This window comes from Antechinus flavipes, chromosome 3, assembly GCF_016432865.1.
Source record: "Antechinus flavipes isolate AdamAnt ecotype Samford, QLD, Australia chromosome 3, AdamAnt_v2, whole genome shotgun sequence".
NCBI classification, from domain to species: domain Eukaryota; kingdom Metazoa; phylum Chordata; class Mammalia; order Dasyuromorphia; family Dasyuridae; genus Antechinus; species Antechinus flavipes.
In genome coordinates this window covers 235,560,847-235,584,871 of record NC_067400.1, presented here as the reverse complement: position 1 = coordinate 235,584,871, position 24,025 = coordinate 235,560,847, and the positions used below count along the sequence as shown (strand labels likewise).

General features: G+C 36.0%; 1 protein-coding gene across 11 annotated transcripts in view; it reads left to right on the top strand.

Moving 5' to 3' along the window:
* Positions 1 to 4,338: 4,338 nt before the first annotated feature.
* INPP4A (inositol polyphosphate-4-phosphatase type I A) overlaps positions 4,339 to 24,025 on the top strand; it is a 189,388-nt gene continuing 169,701 nt past the window's right edge. For 6 of the 11 annotated variants that reach the window (XM_051984676.1, XM_051984673.1, XM_051984675.1 and 3 more), the window contains exon 1: positions 4,341 to 4,568. The gene's annotated coding sequence lies outside the window, so the exon portion shown is untranslated. Of the gene's footprint in view, positions 4,569 to 24,025 lie in introns of all 11 variants that reach the window. The other 5 variants (XM_051984683.1, XM_051984679.1, XM_051984678.1 and 2 more) reach the window with 3 other exon arrangements.

Here is a 24,025-nt window from a genome sequence, read left to right as displayed (position 1 = left end):
TTCATTGCATCTAAACTAGGCTTATTGTTATTCTAGCAATAGCTTTCTAATTGTTTTCTTAAAAATACTCTTTTCTAATCCATTCTCTATTCAGCTGCCAAAATAATTTTCTTAAAGTGTAAGTCTGACATGTCACTACCCCTATTCAATAAATGTGAGCAGTTCCTTATTACCTCTACAAATAAATGCTACTCTTGTTTAGCATTTAAAGTTTTTTGTGACTGGGCCCGTTTCTGTCTTTCTTTTTCCCTTTAATGTATTTATATTTGTTTTTCACACAGAATGCTCCATGACCTGTCCCCTGGCTTGCCCTCGTTTCTGGAATTTTCACTCCTCTTATCTCTGCCCCTCTGAATCACTGGCTTGCTTCAAGATTCAGTTTAGATGCCACCTTAAGTAGGAGACCTTTCAGACTTATCCTAACAGCTGGTTCCTTCCCTTAAACTACTTTATAGCTTATGTAAGCCTATTTATTATCTCCCTCATTATAATAATATAAGTTCTTTGAGGGCTGAGGCTTTTTTTACTTGTGTTCCAATGGATTTTTGTGTAAGTTATGGTTGGTTGAAAAAAGCCAAAAATAGGCTCGCTCTCATAGAGCTTACAGATTTAATGGAGGAGACAAAAATGTAAATAATGTGTATGTGCAAGATATATACACAGAGTAACTGGGAGGTAATTCCAGAAAAACCCCTATTTTTTAGGGATATGGAAGGGAATGCAGAGAGCTGTGCTAAGTATACTTTACAAATACCTCATTTGATGCTCACAGCAATCCTGTGAAGTAGGTGCCATTATCCCCATTTTACAGTCATGTAACTGAGGCAAATAAAGATAGAGTAACTTGTCCAGCTCGTAAATGAGCCTGGTTTTCCTGCTTTCGGAAACAGAGCTCTCTCCACTAACTGCCTTTCCAGTGGGGCAGGGAGAGAGAAAAGCATCTCACAAAAAGAGGAATTTATGCTTTTATACCAAGTCTTGAAGGAGGCCAAGAGGTACTGGTATTTCTTGGTAAAAGGGAATGAATATTTTAGTCACTTTGGAAAAGAACATAACGTCAAATTCCTTCCTGAATGGTTAAATTGAATTCACTTACATTGAAAGTTGTCTTGTTTTTTGTATTTGAATCCCCAGCACTTAAGGCAATGTCAAGCACATAATAAACACTTAGTTTTTTTTTTTTTAATGATATGATCTAAAAATAAGAAAGTAATAAAATATATGTATTTATATGTATATTTTAATTATTTTTCTCATGCAAAGTACACATGGAATGAATGCAATCCTTCCCCATTGTCCCTGGTTGAGATTCTAACCTGTACTAATACTAGTAATAATAGTATGTGTGTGGCTTTCTACACCAATTCCAGCTTGGAGTATTTGCATCTTTTATCATCTTTGCCAATTTATTGGTTGCAAGGTGAAACCTCAAGAGTTATTTAGATTTGCATTTCTCATAATAATTTGGGGAAAATCTTTCATATAGTTGTTAATAATGTGCAGTTTTTTTGAGAACTGTTTGTTCTTGTCTTTTTACCATGTTAGAATTAAATCCATAACTTCCTGGGTTTGAGGTTACAACTACATTTGCAAGTTGTTTTAATTTACTTGATATAACTAAAGGGGAAAGATTATTAATCAATTACCTTTATGGAGAGATGTGTAAGTATACTTTTCACAATTTTTTCTTGCTGCCAATAGCAACTTGTAATTTGGTTCTTACCACGTTATGAAACTTACCTAATTTTTTAATGCTAAAGGGGAACAATGCAAAGATACCTTAAGTTCAATTATAGACATAATGTCTATTTTTTTAAACTAAATTATAAATGCTTAATTGCTTATGTACCCCATGGACCTGAACTCCTTTGGCTCAGGACTGTCCTAGTTTACAAAATTAAAAATGGTCCAATTTGGAACTTTTAAAATAAAAAATCAAAGTTAACTATTTTAAAATTTTTTGTAAGATAGCCTACAAAAGTTTTTAAAAGAATAGAATTATTAAATTTGACTTTTGGGATTTATATTCAATGTAATGCTTTTATTCTCAACAATTTGAGATTTAAAGTTGCAGGAGAAAATTTCTCCATTTTATTATATATGTCTATTTCAGTTTGTTAGAATTTAGCAATCATCAAAAACCAGGAAAGAATTTAGAAGGCCTCTTGAATAGCTTTAACTCTTAAGTGTTTGAGATTTTGTTGACCTTATTTGCATTTTGAAGCAAAAATTGATTAGAAATTGAGAAAAGTATCATCATCTAACTGCTAAAAATGGACAAAGTTTTTTTTTTTTTTTCAGAAACCCAGACCAGAATATAGGCTAATGGATTCTTAATTTAATTTGTAAAATTAAATGAGCCATTTTTTGTATGTCTTTTTTTTATATTTAAACTTTTTTTTAAATTAAAGCTTTTTATTCTTCAAAACATATGCATGGACAATTCTTCAACATTGGCCCTTGCAAAACCTTGTGTTTCAATTCCCCCCTTCCTCCTCAACCTCTCCTCGATGGCAAGTTAGATCCAATGTATGCATATAGTTATTGTGCCGCACAAGAAAAATCAAACCAGCAAAAGAAAAAAGAGAGAAGCAAAATAAAATGCAAGCAAACAATAACAAAAAGAGTGAAAATGTTATGTTGTGAACCACACTCAGTCACCACAGTACTTTATCTGGATATAGATGGCTCTCTTCATCAGTGAACAATTGGAACCGGTTTGAATGAGTTATTTTTTTTTTTTAATTCTTTTTGCTTTATTTCTAAAGATATATTTATATAAATAAGGCTTTCTTAAAAGTAGTACAAAATTTCTTTCGGATTACATAGGATTTTTAAATTATTTGATTTAGAGCTGCAAAAAGCTAAATATTGACAGGAAGGACACCAGAAATAGTGACATCATAATTTTGTCTTGTAATCTGTCCTTTTCCCAAGAAAAGAAAAAGTTTATTTTTTCTTTTTACATTTTTGAGCATATTGCCTTTCGTGATTTCTCATCTCAGCCCCCATTGCTGAAATATTTCCAAAATGAATAAAAGTGCACATTAATTTTCTCTTTAAAATGTGAGCTCTTTACTACTGGGCTTATACCCCAAAGAAATACTAAAAAAGGGAAAGGGACCTGCATGTGCCAAAATGTTTGTGGCAGCCTTATTTGTAGTGGCTAGAAACTGGAAAATGAATGGATGCCCATCAAATAGAGAATGGTTGAGTAAATTGTGGTATATGAACATTATGGAATATTATTGTTCTGTAAGAAAGGACCAGCAGGATGAATACAGAGAGGCTTGGAGAGACGTGAACTAAAGCTGAGTGAAATGAGCAGAACGAGGAGATCATTATATACTTCAACAACAATACTGTATGAGGATGTATTCTGATGGTAGTGGATCTCTTCCACAAAGAGAAGATCTAACTCAGTTTCTATTGATCAATGATGGACAGAAGCAGCTACACCCAAAGAACACTGGGAAATGAATGTAAACTGCTTGCAGTTCAAACCAGCATTAGAGTGGTTATAAGTAAGGGAACAGAATTAAAGCTTTAAATTAAAGGGGGGAAGGTGGGAGGAATCTAATCTCAAATTCTGCAAACAAAAGCATTCCCAAAGTGAACCGTGATTAAATCTGAGTTATTCCAGGGGTGCAAATTTTGAAGTTTTCATTAACTCTTCCTGGAGTGAATGTAATATCTCAATAGAAAGAATTAGCTCAGGTTTCAGAATAGCCCTTTTGCCCCCAGCATACAGAGCATAGTTCATTAAGAAAGTCATTCTGACTTAGTTAACATAATTTCTTAGAATGGTCCATTTAGGTCATTGGGCTAAAAAAAACAAAATTGAATCCTGTCTGCTGAAGGCGGAGGAACACTAGTTTGTGATCTGCATAATTTTCTGGAAAAGAGCGGCTGGGAACATCCACATTTATATACAGGTAGATTAAGGCCAGGGAATTTCACTGAATACAAGTAAAGATGCAAGTAATAGTTGTGACATCTGATAAATCAAAGTTTCCTCCTAAGATTTCAAGGATTAAGCCATGCTCGTGGTGGTGAATAGTCATGCGGAGCCCCTTTATTCAAAGTGGCAGGTGAATAGAGCAGGAGAGTGGTAGTGTATTTCAGTTCACGTTGTGAGCAAGCGTCAAGGGGCGGGGCGAGCTGACGGGGTAGTGGGTCTAGGCGTGCCCTACATTAGCCTGCTGCGCCCCGGGATTGGCCAAAGAGGAAAGGAGGCGGGCCACGAACCATTTGCAGCCTCGCTTTGCTACTGCAGCAACCAGCCGCCCCGGGGAAGCTGCGCGGGTTTGCTTCAGGGAGTGCATTTGTTGCCCGGCTGGCGGGGAGGGAGGAGAATGAGGAGGGGCTCGAGCCTATGACTTCACAACCAGAAAGCCCTAAAGCAGGCGGCGCCGAGGCTGCAGGTTCTTCAGTCTGCAAGGAGCTGCAACAGCAATAGAAGCACCGGTGCTTCCTCCCCGGACCCTGCTTCACCGGGAGCTCGCTTGAGAGCCCAGCGGCGCGGGCTGCTAGAGGCTGGGGTCCCGGGATCCCGTGGCGTGGTTCAGGTGAGGGGCTGCGGCGCTGGGACGGGATAGAGGAAGGGGGTAGGGTCGTGGGAGAGGGGAGCGTCAGCGGCAGTGGGGGAGGACGGGGAAGAGAACAGCTGGAGGGTGGAGGAGAAGGAGGACGCTGTTCAGTCTCCACCAAGAGACGGGGTGGAGCCGGGAAAGGATGGAGGAGGGCGGAATGTGGGCGACCCACTCGAGCCCAGCTAAAGAGGCGGGGACCCCCGGGGGATTAGGGTGGAGATAGATGCAGTCCAAGGTGTGGGGGTGTAGTGTAGGACTCAAGTGCATCCTTCATCCCTTTTTGAGTTGGGGGAAAATACCTCTCACTCTCTTCTACCCCCTCCCCCCGACTGTTGTCATGGAAATGATGCAGCTTCCCCTCCTGGTTTCAGGATGTTAAATGGAAATAAATAGATCAGCTATGGAGTTTACCTTCTCGCTCTCCTCCCCCCTTTCTCCAGATGCTGTTTTTTGTTGGTGACTTTTGGTTGGAGGGGAGGAGGGAGAGGCCTGGGGCGTGTTTGGGGAAGGAGGAGGAAGAGGAGCTGAAGGAGGCTGGCTGGTTTCCCCTTTTAAGAAGATGGATTTTGATTGGCAAAGAGGACTCGGGATGCAGGATGTGGAGCCTGCAGCCCTGACCTATTTTGTTTATACTGATTCCAGGGCCTGGCATGCTGCACCTGATTTATGTATGTCACTGAGGACGAGCTTTAGTAAATACTAGCATAAAAAATCTTCTCTGTGAGAGGAGTGTGTGTGTGTGTGTGTAAGAAATTTGAATGTAATCTTCCTATGTTGTGATTCTTCCTACTCGCCTCCCCAGAAAAATCTTTTTTGTATGCAATGAAGACATGAAGAAAGTTGTGTTTTGTGTCCCTTAGTAATAAACATTGAATGTGTAGCAATGAAACAAGGCTTCTTAACCTTCTGTGTGTCATGAATCCAGAAAGTCTTTGGCAGTCTGGTGAAGCTGGGGACACCTCAAAATAATATTTTTAGATGCATAAAATAAAAAATGCAAGATTGCAAAGGAAGCCAATTACGTCAAAATGTTAAAAATTTCTGTTAATAACCCCTGTATAGAGGTTGTTCAAAATGTCCAGGGGTTTTGTTCCTTTCTGGATGAAAAAGAGCTTTGGAAAACAAGAATTGTTAATATGTTCATGCTTCTCTCCCCTTTTTCTTTGAGACAGGGTTCCACTTGAATTGTGCATTGATTTGTTTTTAAGCTGAGCTTCTGAATGGTGGAAAAAAATCACTAAAGCATTTCTTAGGGAGAAAAAAGTTGACGGAGCTCTCTCACTTTGTGTATCTGTCTGTCTGTCTCTCTTCCCCCCCCCCCCCCATCCTTTGCTTAAGTTCAAATGTATATGGAAGGGGTGATGTTAGATTTTTTTCATATTAGAAATGATGATTTACCCTCAATGTCACTTGTTAATTATAACATTTGAACAATGTTACTTTGGGGAAGAGGAGGGGAATGAAGGTCTAGGAATAGGGCAATTACGGAATGAGATTGAGCCAATATATAATGTAAAGTCACTGATTAAAGCAAATTGTTCAGTAGATATCTATGAATGATTAAAACTTTTAAATGCTGTCTTAGGCATAGGGTCTTTTGCTTTTTGGCAGTTTGGACTTTTCCACATACAAACTCTTTGGATAAATCCTCAATAATTTTGAATAATATAAAGATACTGAGAACAAAAGTTTGAGAACCACTTATCTGATACTCAGTGACTTGTTTCAGAGACCCCCCAGAATGCTGTAGAGTATGCTTTGAGAACCACTGATCTAGAAGAAGAATACATATTTTAGTAGGACACTACTCTATTAATTAGATCCACAATTGGGGAAATGATTGTGAATAGAAAAAGTAGCAGTGGCATATAACATGCCTTTTTATATCCTATACCATAAAAAGCATCTTTGCTTATGGAAGTCTTAGTATTTGGAGGGCCAGATCATAGTTTTAAGTTTTGCCTCTTGTCTTAACCTCTCAATTGATTAAGTTGTTTTTCTAAGGCTATAAATTGTTGATTATTGAGTTTCATGATTGTAGGAAATTTTCACACTGGGAGTTCCTCATGGGAAAGGGGGAGAACATAAACATATCCAGAAATTTTCATAGACTTTGTAAGAAACATGTGAAAACTTCAGAAATAATTTGGGCCAAAGCCCCATTTGTCACTTTATAGGTTTTACCCTAGTTTGGTTAGTAAACCAATGCGAACATAAAAGTAAAGAAAGTCCATTTTTATCACTTCAGCTATGGACTAAAAATTACTCAGATATTAGTATTTTGGCACTTGGCTTATAGTAATTTATGAAATTATTTATCTTTTTATTTATAAGTTCTGTCTCTCCAACTAGATTATAAACTCCTGGAGTGAAAGAACCTTATTTTCTAACTTTTTGGATTTCTAGCATCTGATGTAGTACAGACAGTAGGTGCTAAATAAGTTTTGTTTTGATTATTGCCTCTTTAGAGTTAGTTATCTATGTGTTTTAATGTGTTTAACACAACTTTAATATGGTACGTCTTGCTAGCAGTCTTTTCAGATATACGCACAAAGATAGGAATTGTCATTTGTGTTTTCATTATTAAGAACAATAATGTGTACTATATTGGGAACAGTAGAACACTATATTGTATTTATTCCTTTACCCTGCCCCTCCTGCCACTTATCCTGTTACTTTTGTGGTTTTATAATGTTACTGTGTATGTGGAGAGAAGAGTTTCATGATACCATTCTCTTAGTTCACTTTTGCATATTCAGGCGCATCTCATTGTAGCTTACCTCATTTGGAGCACTATCTTGGAATCAACAAGACCTGAGTTTGAATTCTGCTTTAGATCTTTAAGGGCAGTATACCCAGAACTCTAGTACCTTTATCTCTCAGCTTCAATTGTCTTATATGTAAAGTGGTGATAATAATAGAGTTGTGAGCATCATATGAAGTAACAAAAAGCATTTTTCAAATCTTGAGGCACTTTATAAATGCTACCTAGTTTGTTTATTCTATGCAATTATTTGATTCCTACGAATTAGGAAACATTTTTAGCTATTTATGACTTAGAGATAGAATCATAGAATCTCAGAGTTAGAAAGGACCTGAGAAGTTATCTAGTCTTTTGTAATACCCAGTTTGTGGTCATTCCGTCTTTGTTTAAAAAATGATGGAGGGCCTATTATTTTTTGAGGCCGCTCATTCATATTTTTATAGAGCTAAAAGGAAATCTACTTCTCAGTTAACTATTCTCCATTGATCCTGGTTTTCCCTTCTGGGGCCAGATCAAATTAGGAACCCTATCTGAAAAATCTCTCTAGAAAAAAGACATTGTATTATACTGGAAGTTGCCCTGCTGCTTAACTATTTGTGTAATTTTGAGCAGTGGATTAGATATTTCGGACCTTTATTTTCTTAGCTTTAAAATAAGGGGGTGTAGAGATAGTGTAGGATGGTGGAAAAGGGCCAAGTTGGAATCACGAGACCCAGATTCACATCCTAATTTTGCCAGAGTGACATAGTAACCTTTAATCTCTTTATGTATAAAATGAGGGGATTGGACTAAAAGTTGCCTTCTAACTCTTAACTCTTGAGTCTCTGATCCTGGCTCTGTTCTGTGAGGTTAAATAGAGCAAGACTAATCCCTCTTCCATTGTCACCTTCAGATATTGACTCTCATATATCTTATCTTCTCCAAGCTAAATATCCCCATTTCCTTCAACTAATTCTTCTATTTCCTGACATTAAGGTCTTTACCATCCTGGTTGCTTTACTCTGGACTTGTTTTAATTTTATAAAATGTGACATCCAGACCTGAACTCAATATTCTAGATGAGATCTGAATATAGCAGAATTATCATTTCTTCATTTCTGGATGCTCTGCCTCTGTTTGTTATACTTTTATTATAAAATAAATATGAATTGGCTACAATATAGAATTAATGAGGAATACTGAAGAACTTTTCAATAAAAGATGTGCTGAAGGAATTGTGTGATAAGAACAGCTAGAGTGTTCTCTTGATATCCTTGCAAATTCAGGAGAAATTAAGGAAGTTTTCCAATATGTCTACAAGGCATGGACAAATGGCATCAAGGATGGGCAGGCATGAATGAGTTGTGGTCCATGTCATTGAAAGAATCTGAATTGTGAAGACTTGGTTAATTTGAATATTAAGTTGTTTCCTTACTACTATCTTGGGAGATAAGTTGTACAAATATTGGCTCTGTTTTACAGATGAATAAAATGAAAGACTTGTTCAGTCACACAGCCAAGAAGTAGCAAATCCAGTGCTTAAACAAGATCTCTGTGATCTTGCTCTACCAATTCTTTTTTTCTGTGGACTAAACCTTTCTGTTCTTGTAATTAGTCCTCATACAGTGTGATTTCTGAATCTCCTTGCCATCTTGGTTAACCTCCTAGATATCCTCCAGCTTCTTAATATTCTTTTAAAAGTTGTGTCAACTGGTACATTGTGACATAAAATTGTCTTCTTAATTCTCCACAATGGCATATGCCTTTAGAGTATGAGATCTGGCAGATGATGCTACCTAGAAAGAATTTACCTGTGGTATAATGATAAATTATCTTTTGTGTGTTGGAATCAGCCTTTAGTTAATTCCAGAGAGATTCATCACTAAATTAGGTTCAGGGTGATGACTTTTTTCAGCCATAGCAACTTTTAAATGTCTCATACTCATTTATAGAGAGATTGTGATCTGTGGCATTTGGGAGAATACATACTAATAGGAAAAATAATTGAAGTAGGATGTAGTGGGGAGAGTTTGGGGAGGAGAAGAAGAGAATTTGTAGTAATTGTGAATCATATTCAGTGAGAATTAAGCAGGAAAGATGAGGACTGTATACAAGCAAAAAGATTAATAGGGTATGTTAAATGTTTTTTTTACTTTTGTGACTTTTAAATATTTTCTACATTTTTTTGTCATTGGTCCTTTGTCTAATCTTGATTTATTTTCCTAGTTGATGGTGTATTCCTTTTGCCTAGTTTGTCCAATCTTTCAGCCTAATATTAAGACCTATTATAAACTGACCCTAATTCACCTTTTCCTGGGTTAGACCTTAGATCTAGTCACCTGACTAAGCTAGTCTTAGGAGAACACATGCTGTTCCTTCTTCCACTACCTGGACTACCTTTTAACTTCCTAAAAGCCTTCAGCTATTTCTCTCATCTTCCAAAGCACTTGAGGACTGTACCATTCATTTTTAGCACATAATCCCCTCTGCTTTACATTTATGTTGTTGTTCAGTCATTCCATTTTCATTCAGTTATTTTTTTCAGCTGTGTCTGACTCTGTGAGCTCATTTGAAATTTTTCTTGGCAAAGATAATGGAATTGTTTGCCATTTCCTCTCCTATCATTTTATAGACAGGGAGATAAGGCAGATAAATTAAGTGACTTGTACAGAGTCCCACAGCTAGCTAGTAAGTGCCTGAGACCCGACTTGAACTCAGGAAGATGAGGGTTCCTGATTTTGTCGTGGCACTGTATCAACTGTGCCAAAAACTGAGAAGACTTGCCAGGCAAGGACCCATTTCGGACATTTTTTAAAAATCTCTCTCAACACTTAACACAGTACCTGGTTGGTGTTCAACAATCCTATCAGAGGGATTTGTCACTACCAAAGTAGAAGAAGCTAATAGAATTTTCAGTTTTGTGCAGCAATAATAGTTTTTGTTTATTGGATTCATCCAACATCATTCCTTGGAATCATCTGGATAGATAGATATTTAAAGGTTTTATTTGAGAGAGAGAATGCCCTAAATTTTATTTCCTTTTCCTCCAACTGTCAATCACAGAATTTATCACACTGCCTTCTTAAAAACTAAACTATTGAAGATGATTATTGAAATGTCTTATTACATTAATTCAGTGTGCCAGCATGAATTATTCTTTCATATTAACTGTAGGCTCTTAGGGAATTAAGATGCAGACACAAACATAGGATAGGGCAAGATAAGAAGGAACAATGGTTAGTATTGGGTTTGTTTCAGGGTTGGCAGGCTGCTTGGAGTTTACATGCGTTAAGTCATGAAACCTCTAGGTTCTGAATGATTTGAATTGAGAAACTGGTTTTTCTTCTTAAAACAAAGATGTTTGCTGTCCATCACATGGCAAGAAACCAAAACAACAAAAACAAATCCCAACCTCAAAATGCCTTACAATATAATATAATATAGAACAGGACTTCATGGGTTCACTGTTTTTGACTCATTGTATATAGTATTCTATATGTGTGTTCTTTAAAGGTATTCAGTCACAGGTCTCTGGAATTCTTATATGATTACTGCATTGAAGAAATGAAAAAATGTCTAGAAAGCAGAAAGCTTTCAAGCACTTTAAAAACATTTCTGGAAGTAATGATCATTGATCTGTAATCAGCTAGACGAATTTATATATATATGTATGCTGGAGATAGAAATGAAAATACTTATAGTTCAAGTTGGATTCACCTTTCATATTTAAAGACAAATAAATCAACATGCATTTGTTAAGCATCTGTTATATTTCAGGAAATGTTCTAATAAAGGATATATAAAGATTTTTTTAAAAAATGAAACAATCCATACTGATTATGGATTGAAGTTATTAACTGCTTATGATCCAATCTTAGACCATGGTATGACTAAATACTACATAGGATTACTACTTTTAAAATTTGATCTACATGGATCTGCAGTTTGTTTTTTTTATTTGGGGAAACTGTGTCATATAGATATTTTTTGTTTTTGATGGCAAAACATACATAGATATAATACATCTTTGACATGCTAATAGAGGTTGTTTTAAATTAAAACTCTTAAAGGAATTGAAAAGGCACCAAGTATAAGAAACTTGTACTTGGAAAAGCTGGAAAGATTAGGAAAAAGGAGAATGTCAAGAATCTCAGGGATCAGTTTTGGACTCAGAAGAAACACAGAATTTTAATTCTTGCTTTAACTGGCAAGTTTCCGATTTCTTTATGTGTAGTTATCTCCTTTACCTTAAAGCACTGTATTGCAAGGTATTGTCATAGATTTAGAAATAGAAGTCTGTCCCATCCAAACCCCTCATTTAATTGGAAGATCCCAAATATGTTAAGTGGACTTGCCTAGGGTCACACAGCAAGTGTCTGATTCCACATTTGAGTTCCCTGTGCACCAACCCACATTGCTTCATGTTATTCATAATACCACATAGGCAGTATTGAGATGACTATAGCAGGACTTGATGTTTGGGCTCTCTCTCTCTCTCTCTCTCTCTCTCTCTTTTTTCCTTGGTTGTTCTTTGAAAAATTTTCAGAAAATATCTTCTACTTTGGGTAAATCCTTAAAGCTACAGTCCTTAGGGTGATGTGACTGGAAGTGAGAAGTGAGGTAAAGAGTGGGTGATGGATTTGCCTAGGTGATAAGAGTCGTTGAGTTTCTGGCATATGAGCAGGGGAAATATTGAAAGGGGAGGGAGCTGAGAAGCCCATGGAAAGGTCAAAAGAGAAGGATGTGGGCAAGGAGAGGAAGAGAGAAATGGGTGAGGTTTCTGATTTGTTTAACTTTTGCATCAGTAATTTTTTAAGGTTTTTTTTTTTTAAGTGTGTGTATATGTATATATTTGCTTTTGTTTTTTGCAAACAAGAACTTGCTGAGATGCAGGATGAATTTTTTTTTTTTAATTTACACATTCTCTTTGTTTTACTGGATTGACAGCTACTTAAGAAACTTTGTATGTATGTAGTCAAAATAAAATAATAAAGAAATTGAGTAGTTGTGGTAGAATATGTAGAAGAATGTTATATGATTAGGAGAAATATTAAATGAGACAGATATCCCTCCCCCTCAATTCTTTTACATTGTTCTTGTGATTTAGAATGATATTACTTCACATGTCTGTATAACTTTTACAGTTTTCTACTTTAAAATTTAAATAACTTTTTGAATTTGTCATTAACCAAGGATCATAGATATGTAACTACATTATAATCAGAACTAGAATCAAATCATATGACATCTAGCTATTCTATTTCCCATATTATCTTTTATTCATTCCTTCCAATGCTTAAGTGAAGAAAGCAAATATCTTTTTTCAGTGCTGAAGTTTGCAAAAGAGAAGCCAAAAATCTTTTTGAAAGTAATTCATCTTCAATTTTACATTTATCTGACATGGATATGACTGGAATCAAGTCAGATTATGAGGAACAAGGCAAGAAACTGATAGGATAATTGGAAAATATTTATTTGACACTTTGTGCAAGACATTGTGCTAAATGCTTGGAATTTAAAGATAAAAATGAATGGTAGAGATAACTAATGACGGGAAATTAGAGAATGCTTCACAAAAAAGGTAGCTCCTGAGCCAAGACTTATGGGGAGACTAGGCTTTTAAGAGGCAAAGAATAGGAAGGTAATTTCCAAGCATTTTGGATAGTTTGGATTCCAGGGAGACAAGGAATGAAGTTTCAGCTTTTAGAGTTGATAGAAATATAGTTTGTGAATGGGTGTGGAACAAAGTAACGCAATAAAGGGAGGTAGGAACGAAGTCAAAAGTACCTTAAATGCCAGGATAAAATGTTTGTATTTTATGCTATAAGTCAGTAAGCAGTGAAGGTTTTGGGGCAGTTGATGACATTTAGGGAAATATTTTGGCAATTGAGTTGATGGTGAATTTGAACTCAGAAAGACTGAAACCAGTTAGGGGAACCATTTAGGAAATTATAAGAAGAAAAAGAGAATGAGAGCTTGTTTTTAGGTGGTGTATCCTTAAAAAAGAGAAGAGGATGTTTATGTGAGAGATATACTGTGGAGATTGAGGTTGAGAGAACAGATGGAGTCAAGGACATCTGAGGGCACAGTTTGAGGTGATAGGAAGAATTGTTGTATTCTCCACAGAAATGTGAAATTTAGAAAGAGGGATCAGTATTTGGCAAAAGATAGAATTCTGTTTTGGAAATGTTGAGTTTGAGATGCCCACCAGACTTCTAGGAAGAGAGATCCTGTAGATTTTTTTTTTCCTTTCATACTGAGTCTCAGTATCATCCAAGCTTGGAAGTTCAGTGGCCATTCCCAATATTGACCATCTTGGTAGCTTTTACTGTTTTGTTTTTTGTTTCTGAGACAGTTTGTTTTTCCCTCAACAGCCTAGTGTTCTCTCCATTCCCAGGAGCCTCTCCATGTTCTTTAGTGTATATACTGACACAGTGTTAACTATACTATGTCAGAAAAATCTTGAGGTCAAGCAATCTACCTGCCATTTTCAGTCTTTTTCCAGCGGGTTATAGGTGAAAGCCACTATATCCAGATTTAGGTAGTTGTGATATAAGGCTATCTGGGAGTAGATATGTGGATCTGGGAGAATCATTGTGTTGAAATGATCATTTAAATCCTTGAAAACAAATGGACTCTCCCGGGCTGACAGTGTAAGTAGGTTATGACCCTGATGAAAGACTGAAAAATGGTGAACAGTAGTAGGATATATGGTTTACTATTCAACATGTAAAGGACTGCTTGCCATCTGGGGGAGGGGGTGGAGGGAGGGAAGGGAAAAATTGGAACAGAAGTGAATGTAAGGGATAATGCTGTAAAAAATTACCCTGGCATGGGTTCTATCAATAAAAAGTTAAAAAAAAAATAAAAAAATAACATTATACATTAACACCACAAAAAAAAAAAAAAAAAAAGGATATATGGTTTAATAGATGGAATAATAGACTTGGAGTCAGAAAAAAAAAATCTATGTTCAATCCTGTCTCTGAAGTCACTGTGTGGCTATGGAAAAGTCACTTACCTTCTTTGATTCTCAGTTTTCTCATCTGTAAGAGAGGGTCAGATAATATCACGTATTTTATAGGGGATATTATCAGTTATGAGTTCATGTATTTAAAAGATTTTACTAAAGGACAATGTCAATGTGAGTTATTATTACAGATCCTAAATTTACTGCTGCATCATCCTCTGCTTTACCTTCATTGGGTAGGTGTTTTCTTTTGTTTTTGATTTTTTTTTTCTGAAGATTTGGATAAGTTATATTTTAATTCCTTTGCCCTCTGTCTTCCACATTCAGCTGATTAAAGTTGGTTCCTTTTTGCTGTCTCTTCTTCCTTCTCCCCTTCCTCACAGTAATATGTAGATTTGTGCTTAAGCCTCTGATTCTATTGTTTATCTATTTATTTTCACCAGATGTAAGACATTTTAATAGGATTTAAAATATTTCCTCTGGAATATTCCTAGAGAAAAAAAATTTGATTTAAAGTAAACATTGGCAATGACCAATCAGATGTTGAAGGTCATTCCTAAAATGGGCTAAAATTTCATATAAACAGTTTAATTTGCATATAATAAAACCTCACTAGTTTAGGCCCAGGGTTTATTCAATCTCATCTCTGATAGGACTATTGATGGGTTATTGTAAGAGGATGTGGAGAAATCCTGAGAGCTTCCCCAAAAGAAGTTTTGTCCTTTGTTACTCACTTTTTTCTATTATCACTCAAGATTTTATAGTAGAATTTTTTCTACTTCAAGTCCTCTGATCAGGATCATTTTATAAAACATTTCCTCCCAAAGGTTCAAAATTGTATATTTTGAGAATCTGATTCTTCTTTCAAATTGCATTCTTCTTTGCTCACCCCTGATCTTGTTGCCTAATTGCTTTTCCCCTCTTATTAGCCAATCTGCTGAGGGGAATAGGAATCTTAAAAAATTCAGATATTTTACAGGTCCAGTTTTGAGTTGGAAAACTTTGGGAGATGAAGACCTGGGAATAAAGCTCTTGATTCATAATTCTCTTCCATTTGTTCCTCATTATATAGAATCTTCATTAGCCTTTTAACCAATTGGAGCTTTTTAGAATAAAATAGTATAAGAAATCCAATGACATAGAAAGCTGAGTATAACTGCAGTTACGAAACCAACTCCTTCTTGGCTTTGCCTGGGTACCAGAGAAATCTAGTTTCTCCTTTTAGTTCCACCTTGTTTCTGACTCATCATGAGCTAAATCTATGCTATCTAGCCACAGTACTAATGAAAGCGGGGTCTTTTCTGGTTAGTCTCAGAGATATAATTCTCTGGGGTTTAAATAAGTCTTAATCTCCTTTACACTCCAGTTAGCAGTTATTTATTTATTTATTTATTATCCCTCTCAAATATCGCGGTGTTAGAGCTGGATGAGAGTTTGGAAGGGAGACCTATCTAGCCAGTTTCTTATTTAAAGAGAATTCCTATTTGAATCCCAGCTCAGTATTTGCTCCACTTCAGGGTAATTCCTTTGGGACTTATCTGTAGTACAAAAGTCATTCCTCCCCACCTCCCCCCCCAGCGTATATTGTACAAGCTTTAGCATACTTGTATTACCTGTACCCCACAAGGCTGTTTGTTATATTTGAAATCCTTAAAGCCTTTTATAAATATTTTGAGATATATCTGTTATAAACACACTCCTTTTTAAAGTCCAGCCTTCAACTCATTTTGTTGTTTCTTGCTGCCTATAAGCTCATAATTTTTTCCTACTCTTTTTACAAAACTCTTTGTTTTTAAAAAAATAATCTGAATTTTATGTAGTGTTTTAAAGTGTGCAGAGCACCTTACATAGGTTATTTCATTTGAGTCTCACCATGATCCTGGAAGTTTTGTTCAGGTGACTGAGGTTGAAAGGTTAAGTGACTTTACCACCATTAATTAGTAAGTGTTGGAGATAAGATTTAGATTCATGTCTTTTGACTCCAGCAGTCCAGCAGTCTATCCATTATGGTGCTTCTTCTGTTTTCCCAGCTAGTTAATTTCTAGTCTTTTACAAATTGGTCTCTACAGAACCTTTCCATTGTTACAGATTAGATGTGAGAAAAAATATATAATATCTATATTTGCATATATATAATATGTATGAAATAATGACTACATCCTTTATTACAGTGGAATGCTATTGCTTTAAAAAAAAAAAAAAAGCACCACAGCTTATGTGGCCACTAAATGAATATTTCCCCCTTTTAAAGGGTAATCTTCCTCTGAGGTGAAAGACCAAGTTATAGAACTAATTTTTCAGTATGGTTTATAAACTAGATTAAAAGACTGTTTGCAGAGAGTAGTGACACATATGCCTTGAGTGCTGTAGCATCTTAGGGAACCCATATTCATGTTTTTGTTTTTAGCTTACAACATTTATTTATTTTAAAGGCTTCTACCTAGGCTGGAAGTGCAGCAGTCATTAACATGCTCAATCCCATTCACTGTTGATAACTTGGAGGAGCATTGTTCTTTCTACTCTTACTTTTTCAACCTTGGCTGGTTTGACCATTCTTAGGCTGCCTGAGTGGCTTTTTTATTCTTGAAGGCTCACTGATGGGAAGAATGGACTCCAGCAAACTGCATAGCACCTCAGTATCTGAGTGGGGCCCAATGAAGAGCAAGCTGACCAGTTGGAGTTGTCTTGTACAGATCCCCACTATTACCTTGAGTTTAAGGTATGGACTTCAACTCCTAAAGTTTTCTTGCACAACCACCAGTTCATTACTGACTGGCACAATTAGTATGGACTAAGTGCTGTCACCTAATTTGCTTAGTCTACCACAGCTGAGAGCTCCTGAACTTAAGCCATCTATGAGCCTCAGTATCCCTTATAGGAGGGATTAGTTTTAATTATTTAATTTTAATTAATTAGTTTTAAAGTAGCTTAGACTAGGGGTTTTTCCTTTCCTTTTTTTTTTCTACCAGTACTTGAAACTGGTCGTATTGAATTTGCATTTAACTTTCTCCAAGTGGGTCTTATCAAAAACAGTAACTAAACTTACAAAAATTGTCATGGCTTGTTCCCTCTCCCTCCTCTCTCCCCCAAGCTTTTAATTGTTGCTTTTATATGAACTGTCCAGACTTGTACCTCTCAAGGGAAGTCAGAAGCACTTATATCTGAAGTTCCCAACCAGTATTTGCGGGTTTTCTAGTAGTTTTTGAAATCTTTAGAATTTTTGTTTTATTTTTAAAGCTGGAAGGATCTTGAGAGAACATCTAGTTTAAGTTTTTACTTCATAAATGAAGTAATTCAGGACTCTGTTTTCTGAGTAGGAAAAAGAACTTGGTGACCTGGTTCAGATTCCCTTGGTGCATTAAGGAACCTGGACTTCTCAGTAAGCACCACTATTATCTCCCCCTCTCCCTCTTCCTTCCATGGCTTGTAGGAGATGAGAAGACCCAGCATAAAGTCCTTATTAAGTAACTAGTTAGCAGCAGTCTAATCTGTGTCCAAAGGAATCTATCTGATTACCTCTCCTTGGATTCATTCTACTCCTTCTCATCCTAAATTTCTTTAAATACATTTTGATTTTTTAATATGTCATTTTACCCCTCAGCACCCATAGAATATAAATTACTTGAGAATTTTTTTTATTGTCTTTTTATCTCTTTTATTTAGCACAATGAATGCCATTTATTAGGGGCTTAAAAAATGCTTGCTAATAAATGTTCCATATGACCTTCCCTAACCTTAGATCAAAACTAAAATGGCTTTGGGAATGAGCTTACTCTTCCCCTCCTCTCATTGGAAGTGAGGGTGAGGCAAGCCTGGATTGTAACATACTGTTCCAGTAAAAATGTGGAGTTGAACTGAATTCCTCCAACCAATGCCTCCATGTAATAGCTTCCCATTGGGGAGGCTTTTTCAAAGAGGTTTGATCTTTGAGTTAGGAAGAAAGTCCTATTCTTTAGTCCTTAAAAGGTTCCGTGGGCTGAATGCGTCAGTTTTCTGCAGGCCCGCAGAATGAGCCCTTGCTTCCTGAACCAGATGAAATGTAATTGGGAAGTATTTAACAAAATGAATAAAATACAAAAGAATCTTGATAATTTAAATATGTGATTTTCCAAGTCAATATGAGGTCTGCTGGGATCCTTGCACACTAGTGTTAGTGGCTCTTGTTTCTATTTGAATTTAATATCACTATGGTGGGAGATAAAGAGTATCTTTATTTACTACTGAGGTTTAGGGCTAGCTGAAGTATTGTCACCTCTCTTTAATGTTATAACTCAATTGTCATTGACAGTAAATGACTCACAATCATAATTTTTCAATAAGAGTATGATTTTTTACATATCTGCAGAAGAACATTTATTTCAAGCAGAATTAGTATTGTAAACTAAATTAATAGATTACACAGTAATTTGTTCAATCCCTTGGAGTTTGTCCTAATGGAATTTGACCTAAGTAATTTTACCACTCAAAGGTTAGGTGTTTAGATGATTTAAAAAAATAAAGTTTTTTGCTTGCACCACCAGCAACCTCCCCCACAAGCTTTATAAACTGTATTTAACAAATTTGACAAAATAAATGTGGACCATGATAGCTAAGACGGATTAGATTTATACTTTATATGCCTGATTTTCAATAGAATAACTCAACACTGATCAAAATGAGAATTATTTTTACATTGTAACCTAGATCTGTTTGACAGTGTACTTATATATACACATGCTGAAGACTGCATGCAAAGTCAAGTTATTAGAAATTGGAACAACACAAGTTGCCCCAATAGTTTTGTATTTTCAAGATAAGCAATATATTTAATTTTTCAGGAATTAAAATATTTAATAAAGAAATGGCTTTATAAAATAGTGGTTTTGTAAAATGAGTTTTGCTTTGAATTAGTCATAACTCATCATGGTTACACAAACTCCCATTAACTTATCCCAGAGTTTGAAGTTAATTTTATTGTGTCTAAAAAGACATCAGACTTAGGGAAGAAAAAAATGGTTAAAAATGTAAAAGAATATTTCATCTATTATAGTGGATATTTTAGAGCTCCTAAGCTGATCTGTAAGCAGATGCAGTTTCATCAGATAGTGTAAGTAGGAATCTAGATAATTTAGTAGATTGAAGATGATTTTTGTGATCTACTTTTAAAATCTAAAATCTAGCTGTGATGATGTGATGTATTATTTTTAACAATGTTTTTTCTTTCTCAATTACATGTAGAAACAATTTTAAACTTTTTTTAAAATAATTTTTTGAGTTCCAAATTCCTCCCCCCTCTCTGAGAAGCAAGCACTTGATATAAATTATACACATTTAGTCATGCAAAACATTTTCATTTTAGCCATGTTGCAAAAGAGAACATAACCCCTCTCCAAAAAAAAAAAAAAAAAAGCCAGAAGAAATAAAGGAAGTAAAACAAAAAAGTATGCTTTGGTATACATTTAGATCCCAAGAGTTCTTTCTCTAGAGGTGGATGGCATTTTTCTTCATAAATCCTTTGGAATTGCTTTGGATCATTGATTGCTGAGTACAGCTAAGTTCATTATTATATATTGCTGTTACTTATGTACAGTGTTTTTCTGATTCTGCTCACTTTATTTTGCATCAGTTCATTTGTCTTCCCAGATTTTTCTGAAATCTGACTTCATTATTTTTTTATTATACAAAATCATATACTTATAACTTGTTCAGTCATTCTCCCTTTGATGAGTATCCCTTTACTTTCTAATTTTTTGCCTCCCTAAAAAGAGCTGCTATAAATATTTTTGTATATTCAAGACGCTTTCCATTTTCTTTGATCTCTTTGGGATACAGACTTAGTGGTGGCTTTGCTGGATCAAAGACTATGCACAGTTTTATAGCCCTTTGGGTGTGGTTCCAAATTGTTCTCCAGAATGTTTGGGTCAATTTACAACTCCATTCACACTGCATTAGTGTCCTAGTTTTTCCAAGTCCCTTCCAACATTTGTTGATTTTCTTTTTTGTCACATTAACCAATCTGATAGGTGTAAGGTAGTACCTCAGAGTTGTTTTAATTTGTATTTCTCTAATCAGTAGTGATTTATTATTATTAATAGTCTTTTATTTTTCAAAATGCAAAGATAGTTTTCATCATTCATCTCTGCAAAACTTTGTGTTTTTCTCCCTTTCTCTCTACCTCCTTCCTTCCATAAACAGCAGACAATCCAATATAGGTTAAACATATGCAATCTTTCTAAACCTATTTCCACATTTATCATGCTGAATAAGAAAGATAAGATCAAAAAAAAAAAAAAAACGAGGGGAAAAAAGCAAGCAAGTAAACGACAAAAAAAAAAAAAAAAAAAAAGGTAAAAATACTATGTTGTAATCTACATTCAGTTCCCGTAGTCATCTCTCTCTGGAAGACTTTCTCCATCACAATTCTAGTGGAATTGACATTGTTGAAAAGAGCCAAGTCCATCAGTTAATCTTTGTATAATCTCATTGTTCCTTTAAATAATGATCTGGTTTTGCTCATTTCATTTAGCATCAGTTCATGTAAGCCTCTCCAGGCCTCTCTAAAATCATCCTTATAGAACAATAATATTCCATTGTATTCATATACCATAACTTACTTAGCCATTCTCCAGCCAATGGCATCCACTCAGTTTCCAGTTTCTTGCTCCTACAAAAAGGGATGTCAGTAATGATTTAGAACATTTTTTGATATGACTATAGATAACTTTGATTTCTTCTTCCAAAAATTGCTGCATATTAATGTCCTTTGACCATCTTAACAGAATACTCAGAAGTTTGAGCTTTTTCTACCTCTGTCATTAACTTAATAATGTGCAAAACTTGGAATAAAAAGATCACAATGAATTGGATGTTAGGAACCTTGAGTTCTTGTACTATTTCTGTTGACTGACTTGATTTGGGAGTTTGTTAAAAGCTCCTCTGGGCCACTATTTGTTTATCTACCCAAGAGAAAAAATGGGTAAATGCCCCCAGACCTGAGCTGGCTAGATTTTTCCACTAAAAGTTTCCCTCAATTGCATAAACCAATAAATGTACCCCAGAAGGACAGTGATTTTAAAGATGACTGAGAGAACATACCGACCTACTAAAATGAAAATTAGAGCCTTGCAGAAGCCAATGAATTACTTTTACTTGGGGCTTCTTTTGCTGAAATGTAAGTATTCCTGGATGGTGTAGTACCTTTAACCTTATCTGTTTTGTGTCCCCTCCTAGTTTGAGAGAGAAAGGGAGAAGAATTTGGGAAGTCTAAGATACAGACCTTAAAAGATTGGATGGGAAAGGCCCAGATCTAGGGGACATTGCTCTCACTTTACATATAGTTTTACTAAAGATAGTATCCTTCTAACTAACTTATTTGTTATGAACAATGGCTTTTTAGTGCAACCACTCCTTTCACTTTGACTCTTGACATTGCTGTATCACTTCCTTTTTGGGGTGAGATAAAAGCTATATGTAGAAACTTTATGTGAATAAGGCCCAGATAAATATGAGAAGCAGACTGTTATCAGCGACTTTAGAGAGGCATCAGTCTTCTGAAAAGTTATAATGGGTTATTCCAAGATAGCTGGTTAGCTTGATGGCTGAGGGACACTTTGAGAAGCAAACTCAACTGGCTCAGAAGGGAACTCATCATTTCTACCAGACTATCCCACTTTTTGATTTCCTGTTTCAATTGAGTGTATGCCTTATTTCTTGGTTACCCAGGTTTGTAACTCTATAGCCATCCTCAATTCATCATTCCCACTTAGCCCTTCTATCCATTCACTAGTCAACTCTACAGTATCTCTCTTAACCTTTTCTCTCCATTTGTACCAGCCCCAGTTCGCAAAGTGTCAGTCACTCTTTTTTTCCTCCTTTCCTTTATAGCAATGTTGTGCTATTCCATCTTTATAATGTCTCTTGTATTTGTCCCCTTCTCTTCATTCAGGCCCCTATCTCCTATGGCCAGCTTGAGGAGTTCATTAGAGTAGATTAAGTTCCAATCTTATCTTCAAGTCATGCCCCACAAAGCTGCCAAAATCTCCCTGAAGCATAGGTCTGCTTCCTTTCCTTAAGAATGGCTTTCCTAACAGAATTTAAAAAGGAAAAAAGAAAAGTAAAATGAGCAGAAACAGAATTTTTAAAAATGCCTTTCCTAGATCATTATTCATGGCAACAGCAAGATTATATGATGATCAGTTCTAGCTCTCATCAGCAATGAGGTGATTCAGACCAGTTCCAATGGTCCTGTGATGGAAAGAGCCATCTGCACCTACAGAGAGGACTGTGGGAACTGAGTATGCATCACAACATAGCATTCTTGCTCTTTTTGTTATTGCTTGTGTGCATTTTTTTTTTCATTTTTTTCTTTTTTGATCTGGTTTTTCTTGTGTAGCATGATAATTGTGGAAATATGTATAGAGACACATGTTTAACATATATTGGATCACTTGCCAACTGGGGTAGGGAGAAGTTAAGGAAAAAAAAATTAGAACACACGGTTTTGTAGGAGTGAATGTTGAAAATTGTCCATATGTACATATATACATATATATGTGTTAAAAATAAAAAGCTTTAATTAAAAAAAAAAAGAATGGCTTTCCTAGGGGACATGGAATGGTACAAATTATCTGCCACAAAAACAGGGGCAAGAAAAAACTTTTACAGTGAAGGAGGAGAGGGTGAGTGACTGAACCTTACTCTCATCAGAATTGGCTCAGAGGAAATTACTACATATTCAATATGAGTAAAGAAACCTATCTCACCCTGCAGGAAAATAGGAGGGGAATGGATATCGGAAGGGAGAGGATAATAAAAGAGAGGGCATATTGGGGGATTAGTAGTTAGTTGCAAAACACTTTTGAGGAAGAACAGGGTAAAAGGAGAAAGAATAAAGAAGGGGAAATACAACTAGCAATAATAATTGTAAAAAGAAATTCGAAGCAAGTTTCTGTGATAAGGCCTCATTTCTCAAACATGCAGGGAATTGAGTCAAATTTATAAAAAATAAAGTCACGCTCCAATTGGTAAATGATCAAAAGATATTAATTTCATTTCTTCACAAAGATGCCTCTAACATAACATATATTGGCTTTGTGAATTTAGGGTCTTTACCTCTCAATATCTTATAGGTAACTTTTAAGGCTTTTCAGAGAAGCTCATTTGATCTAAAGTTTTTCCTTACACTGATAAACTCTCTTTGTCGGGGGCCGAGACCTAGTCACAGGGAACCTTAACAGAGACTGCCTCTTCCAGCTTCCCCGAGCCGGACGGGGCTTCGGACGTCTCCGGCCCTCCTCGTGGAGACATGAGGAGGGAATTACCAGACAGAGAACCGAGGTGGATAGACGCAATGATGTTTATTGGTGTTACAAGTCAGGGGTGTCTCCCCCAAACCATTCCCATTCCTTTTATATCCTTTTCCCTCCACCTGTAATTCATCTATCGGGGCAGGGACTCCTGCCCAATCCCTCCCTGAAGGAGGAGCCCATCCTTTCTGTGCCTCCCCTGCCATGGGCCAGATTCCACCACTTCAGCGTGGTAATCAAGGAATCCTGGGTTAGGGTGGGTCCTGGCACAAAGGAGTCCTCAACTCATTTCAGGAGGTTCAGGTCCAGGGTCCCCCACACTCTTGTCCAGTTAAAACAGTGCTTTTCATAAAGTAGGTAATTAACAATTGATTAATGAAGAGGCTGCAAAATCTGAACCCAGAGGAAGGATTCATTTAGGTTAGCAATGCAAATC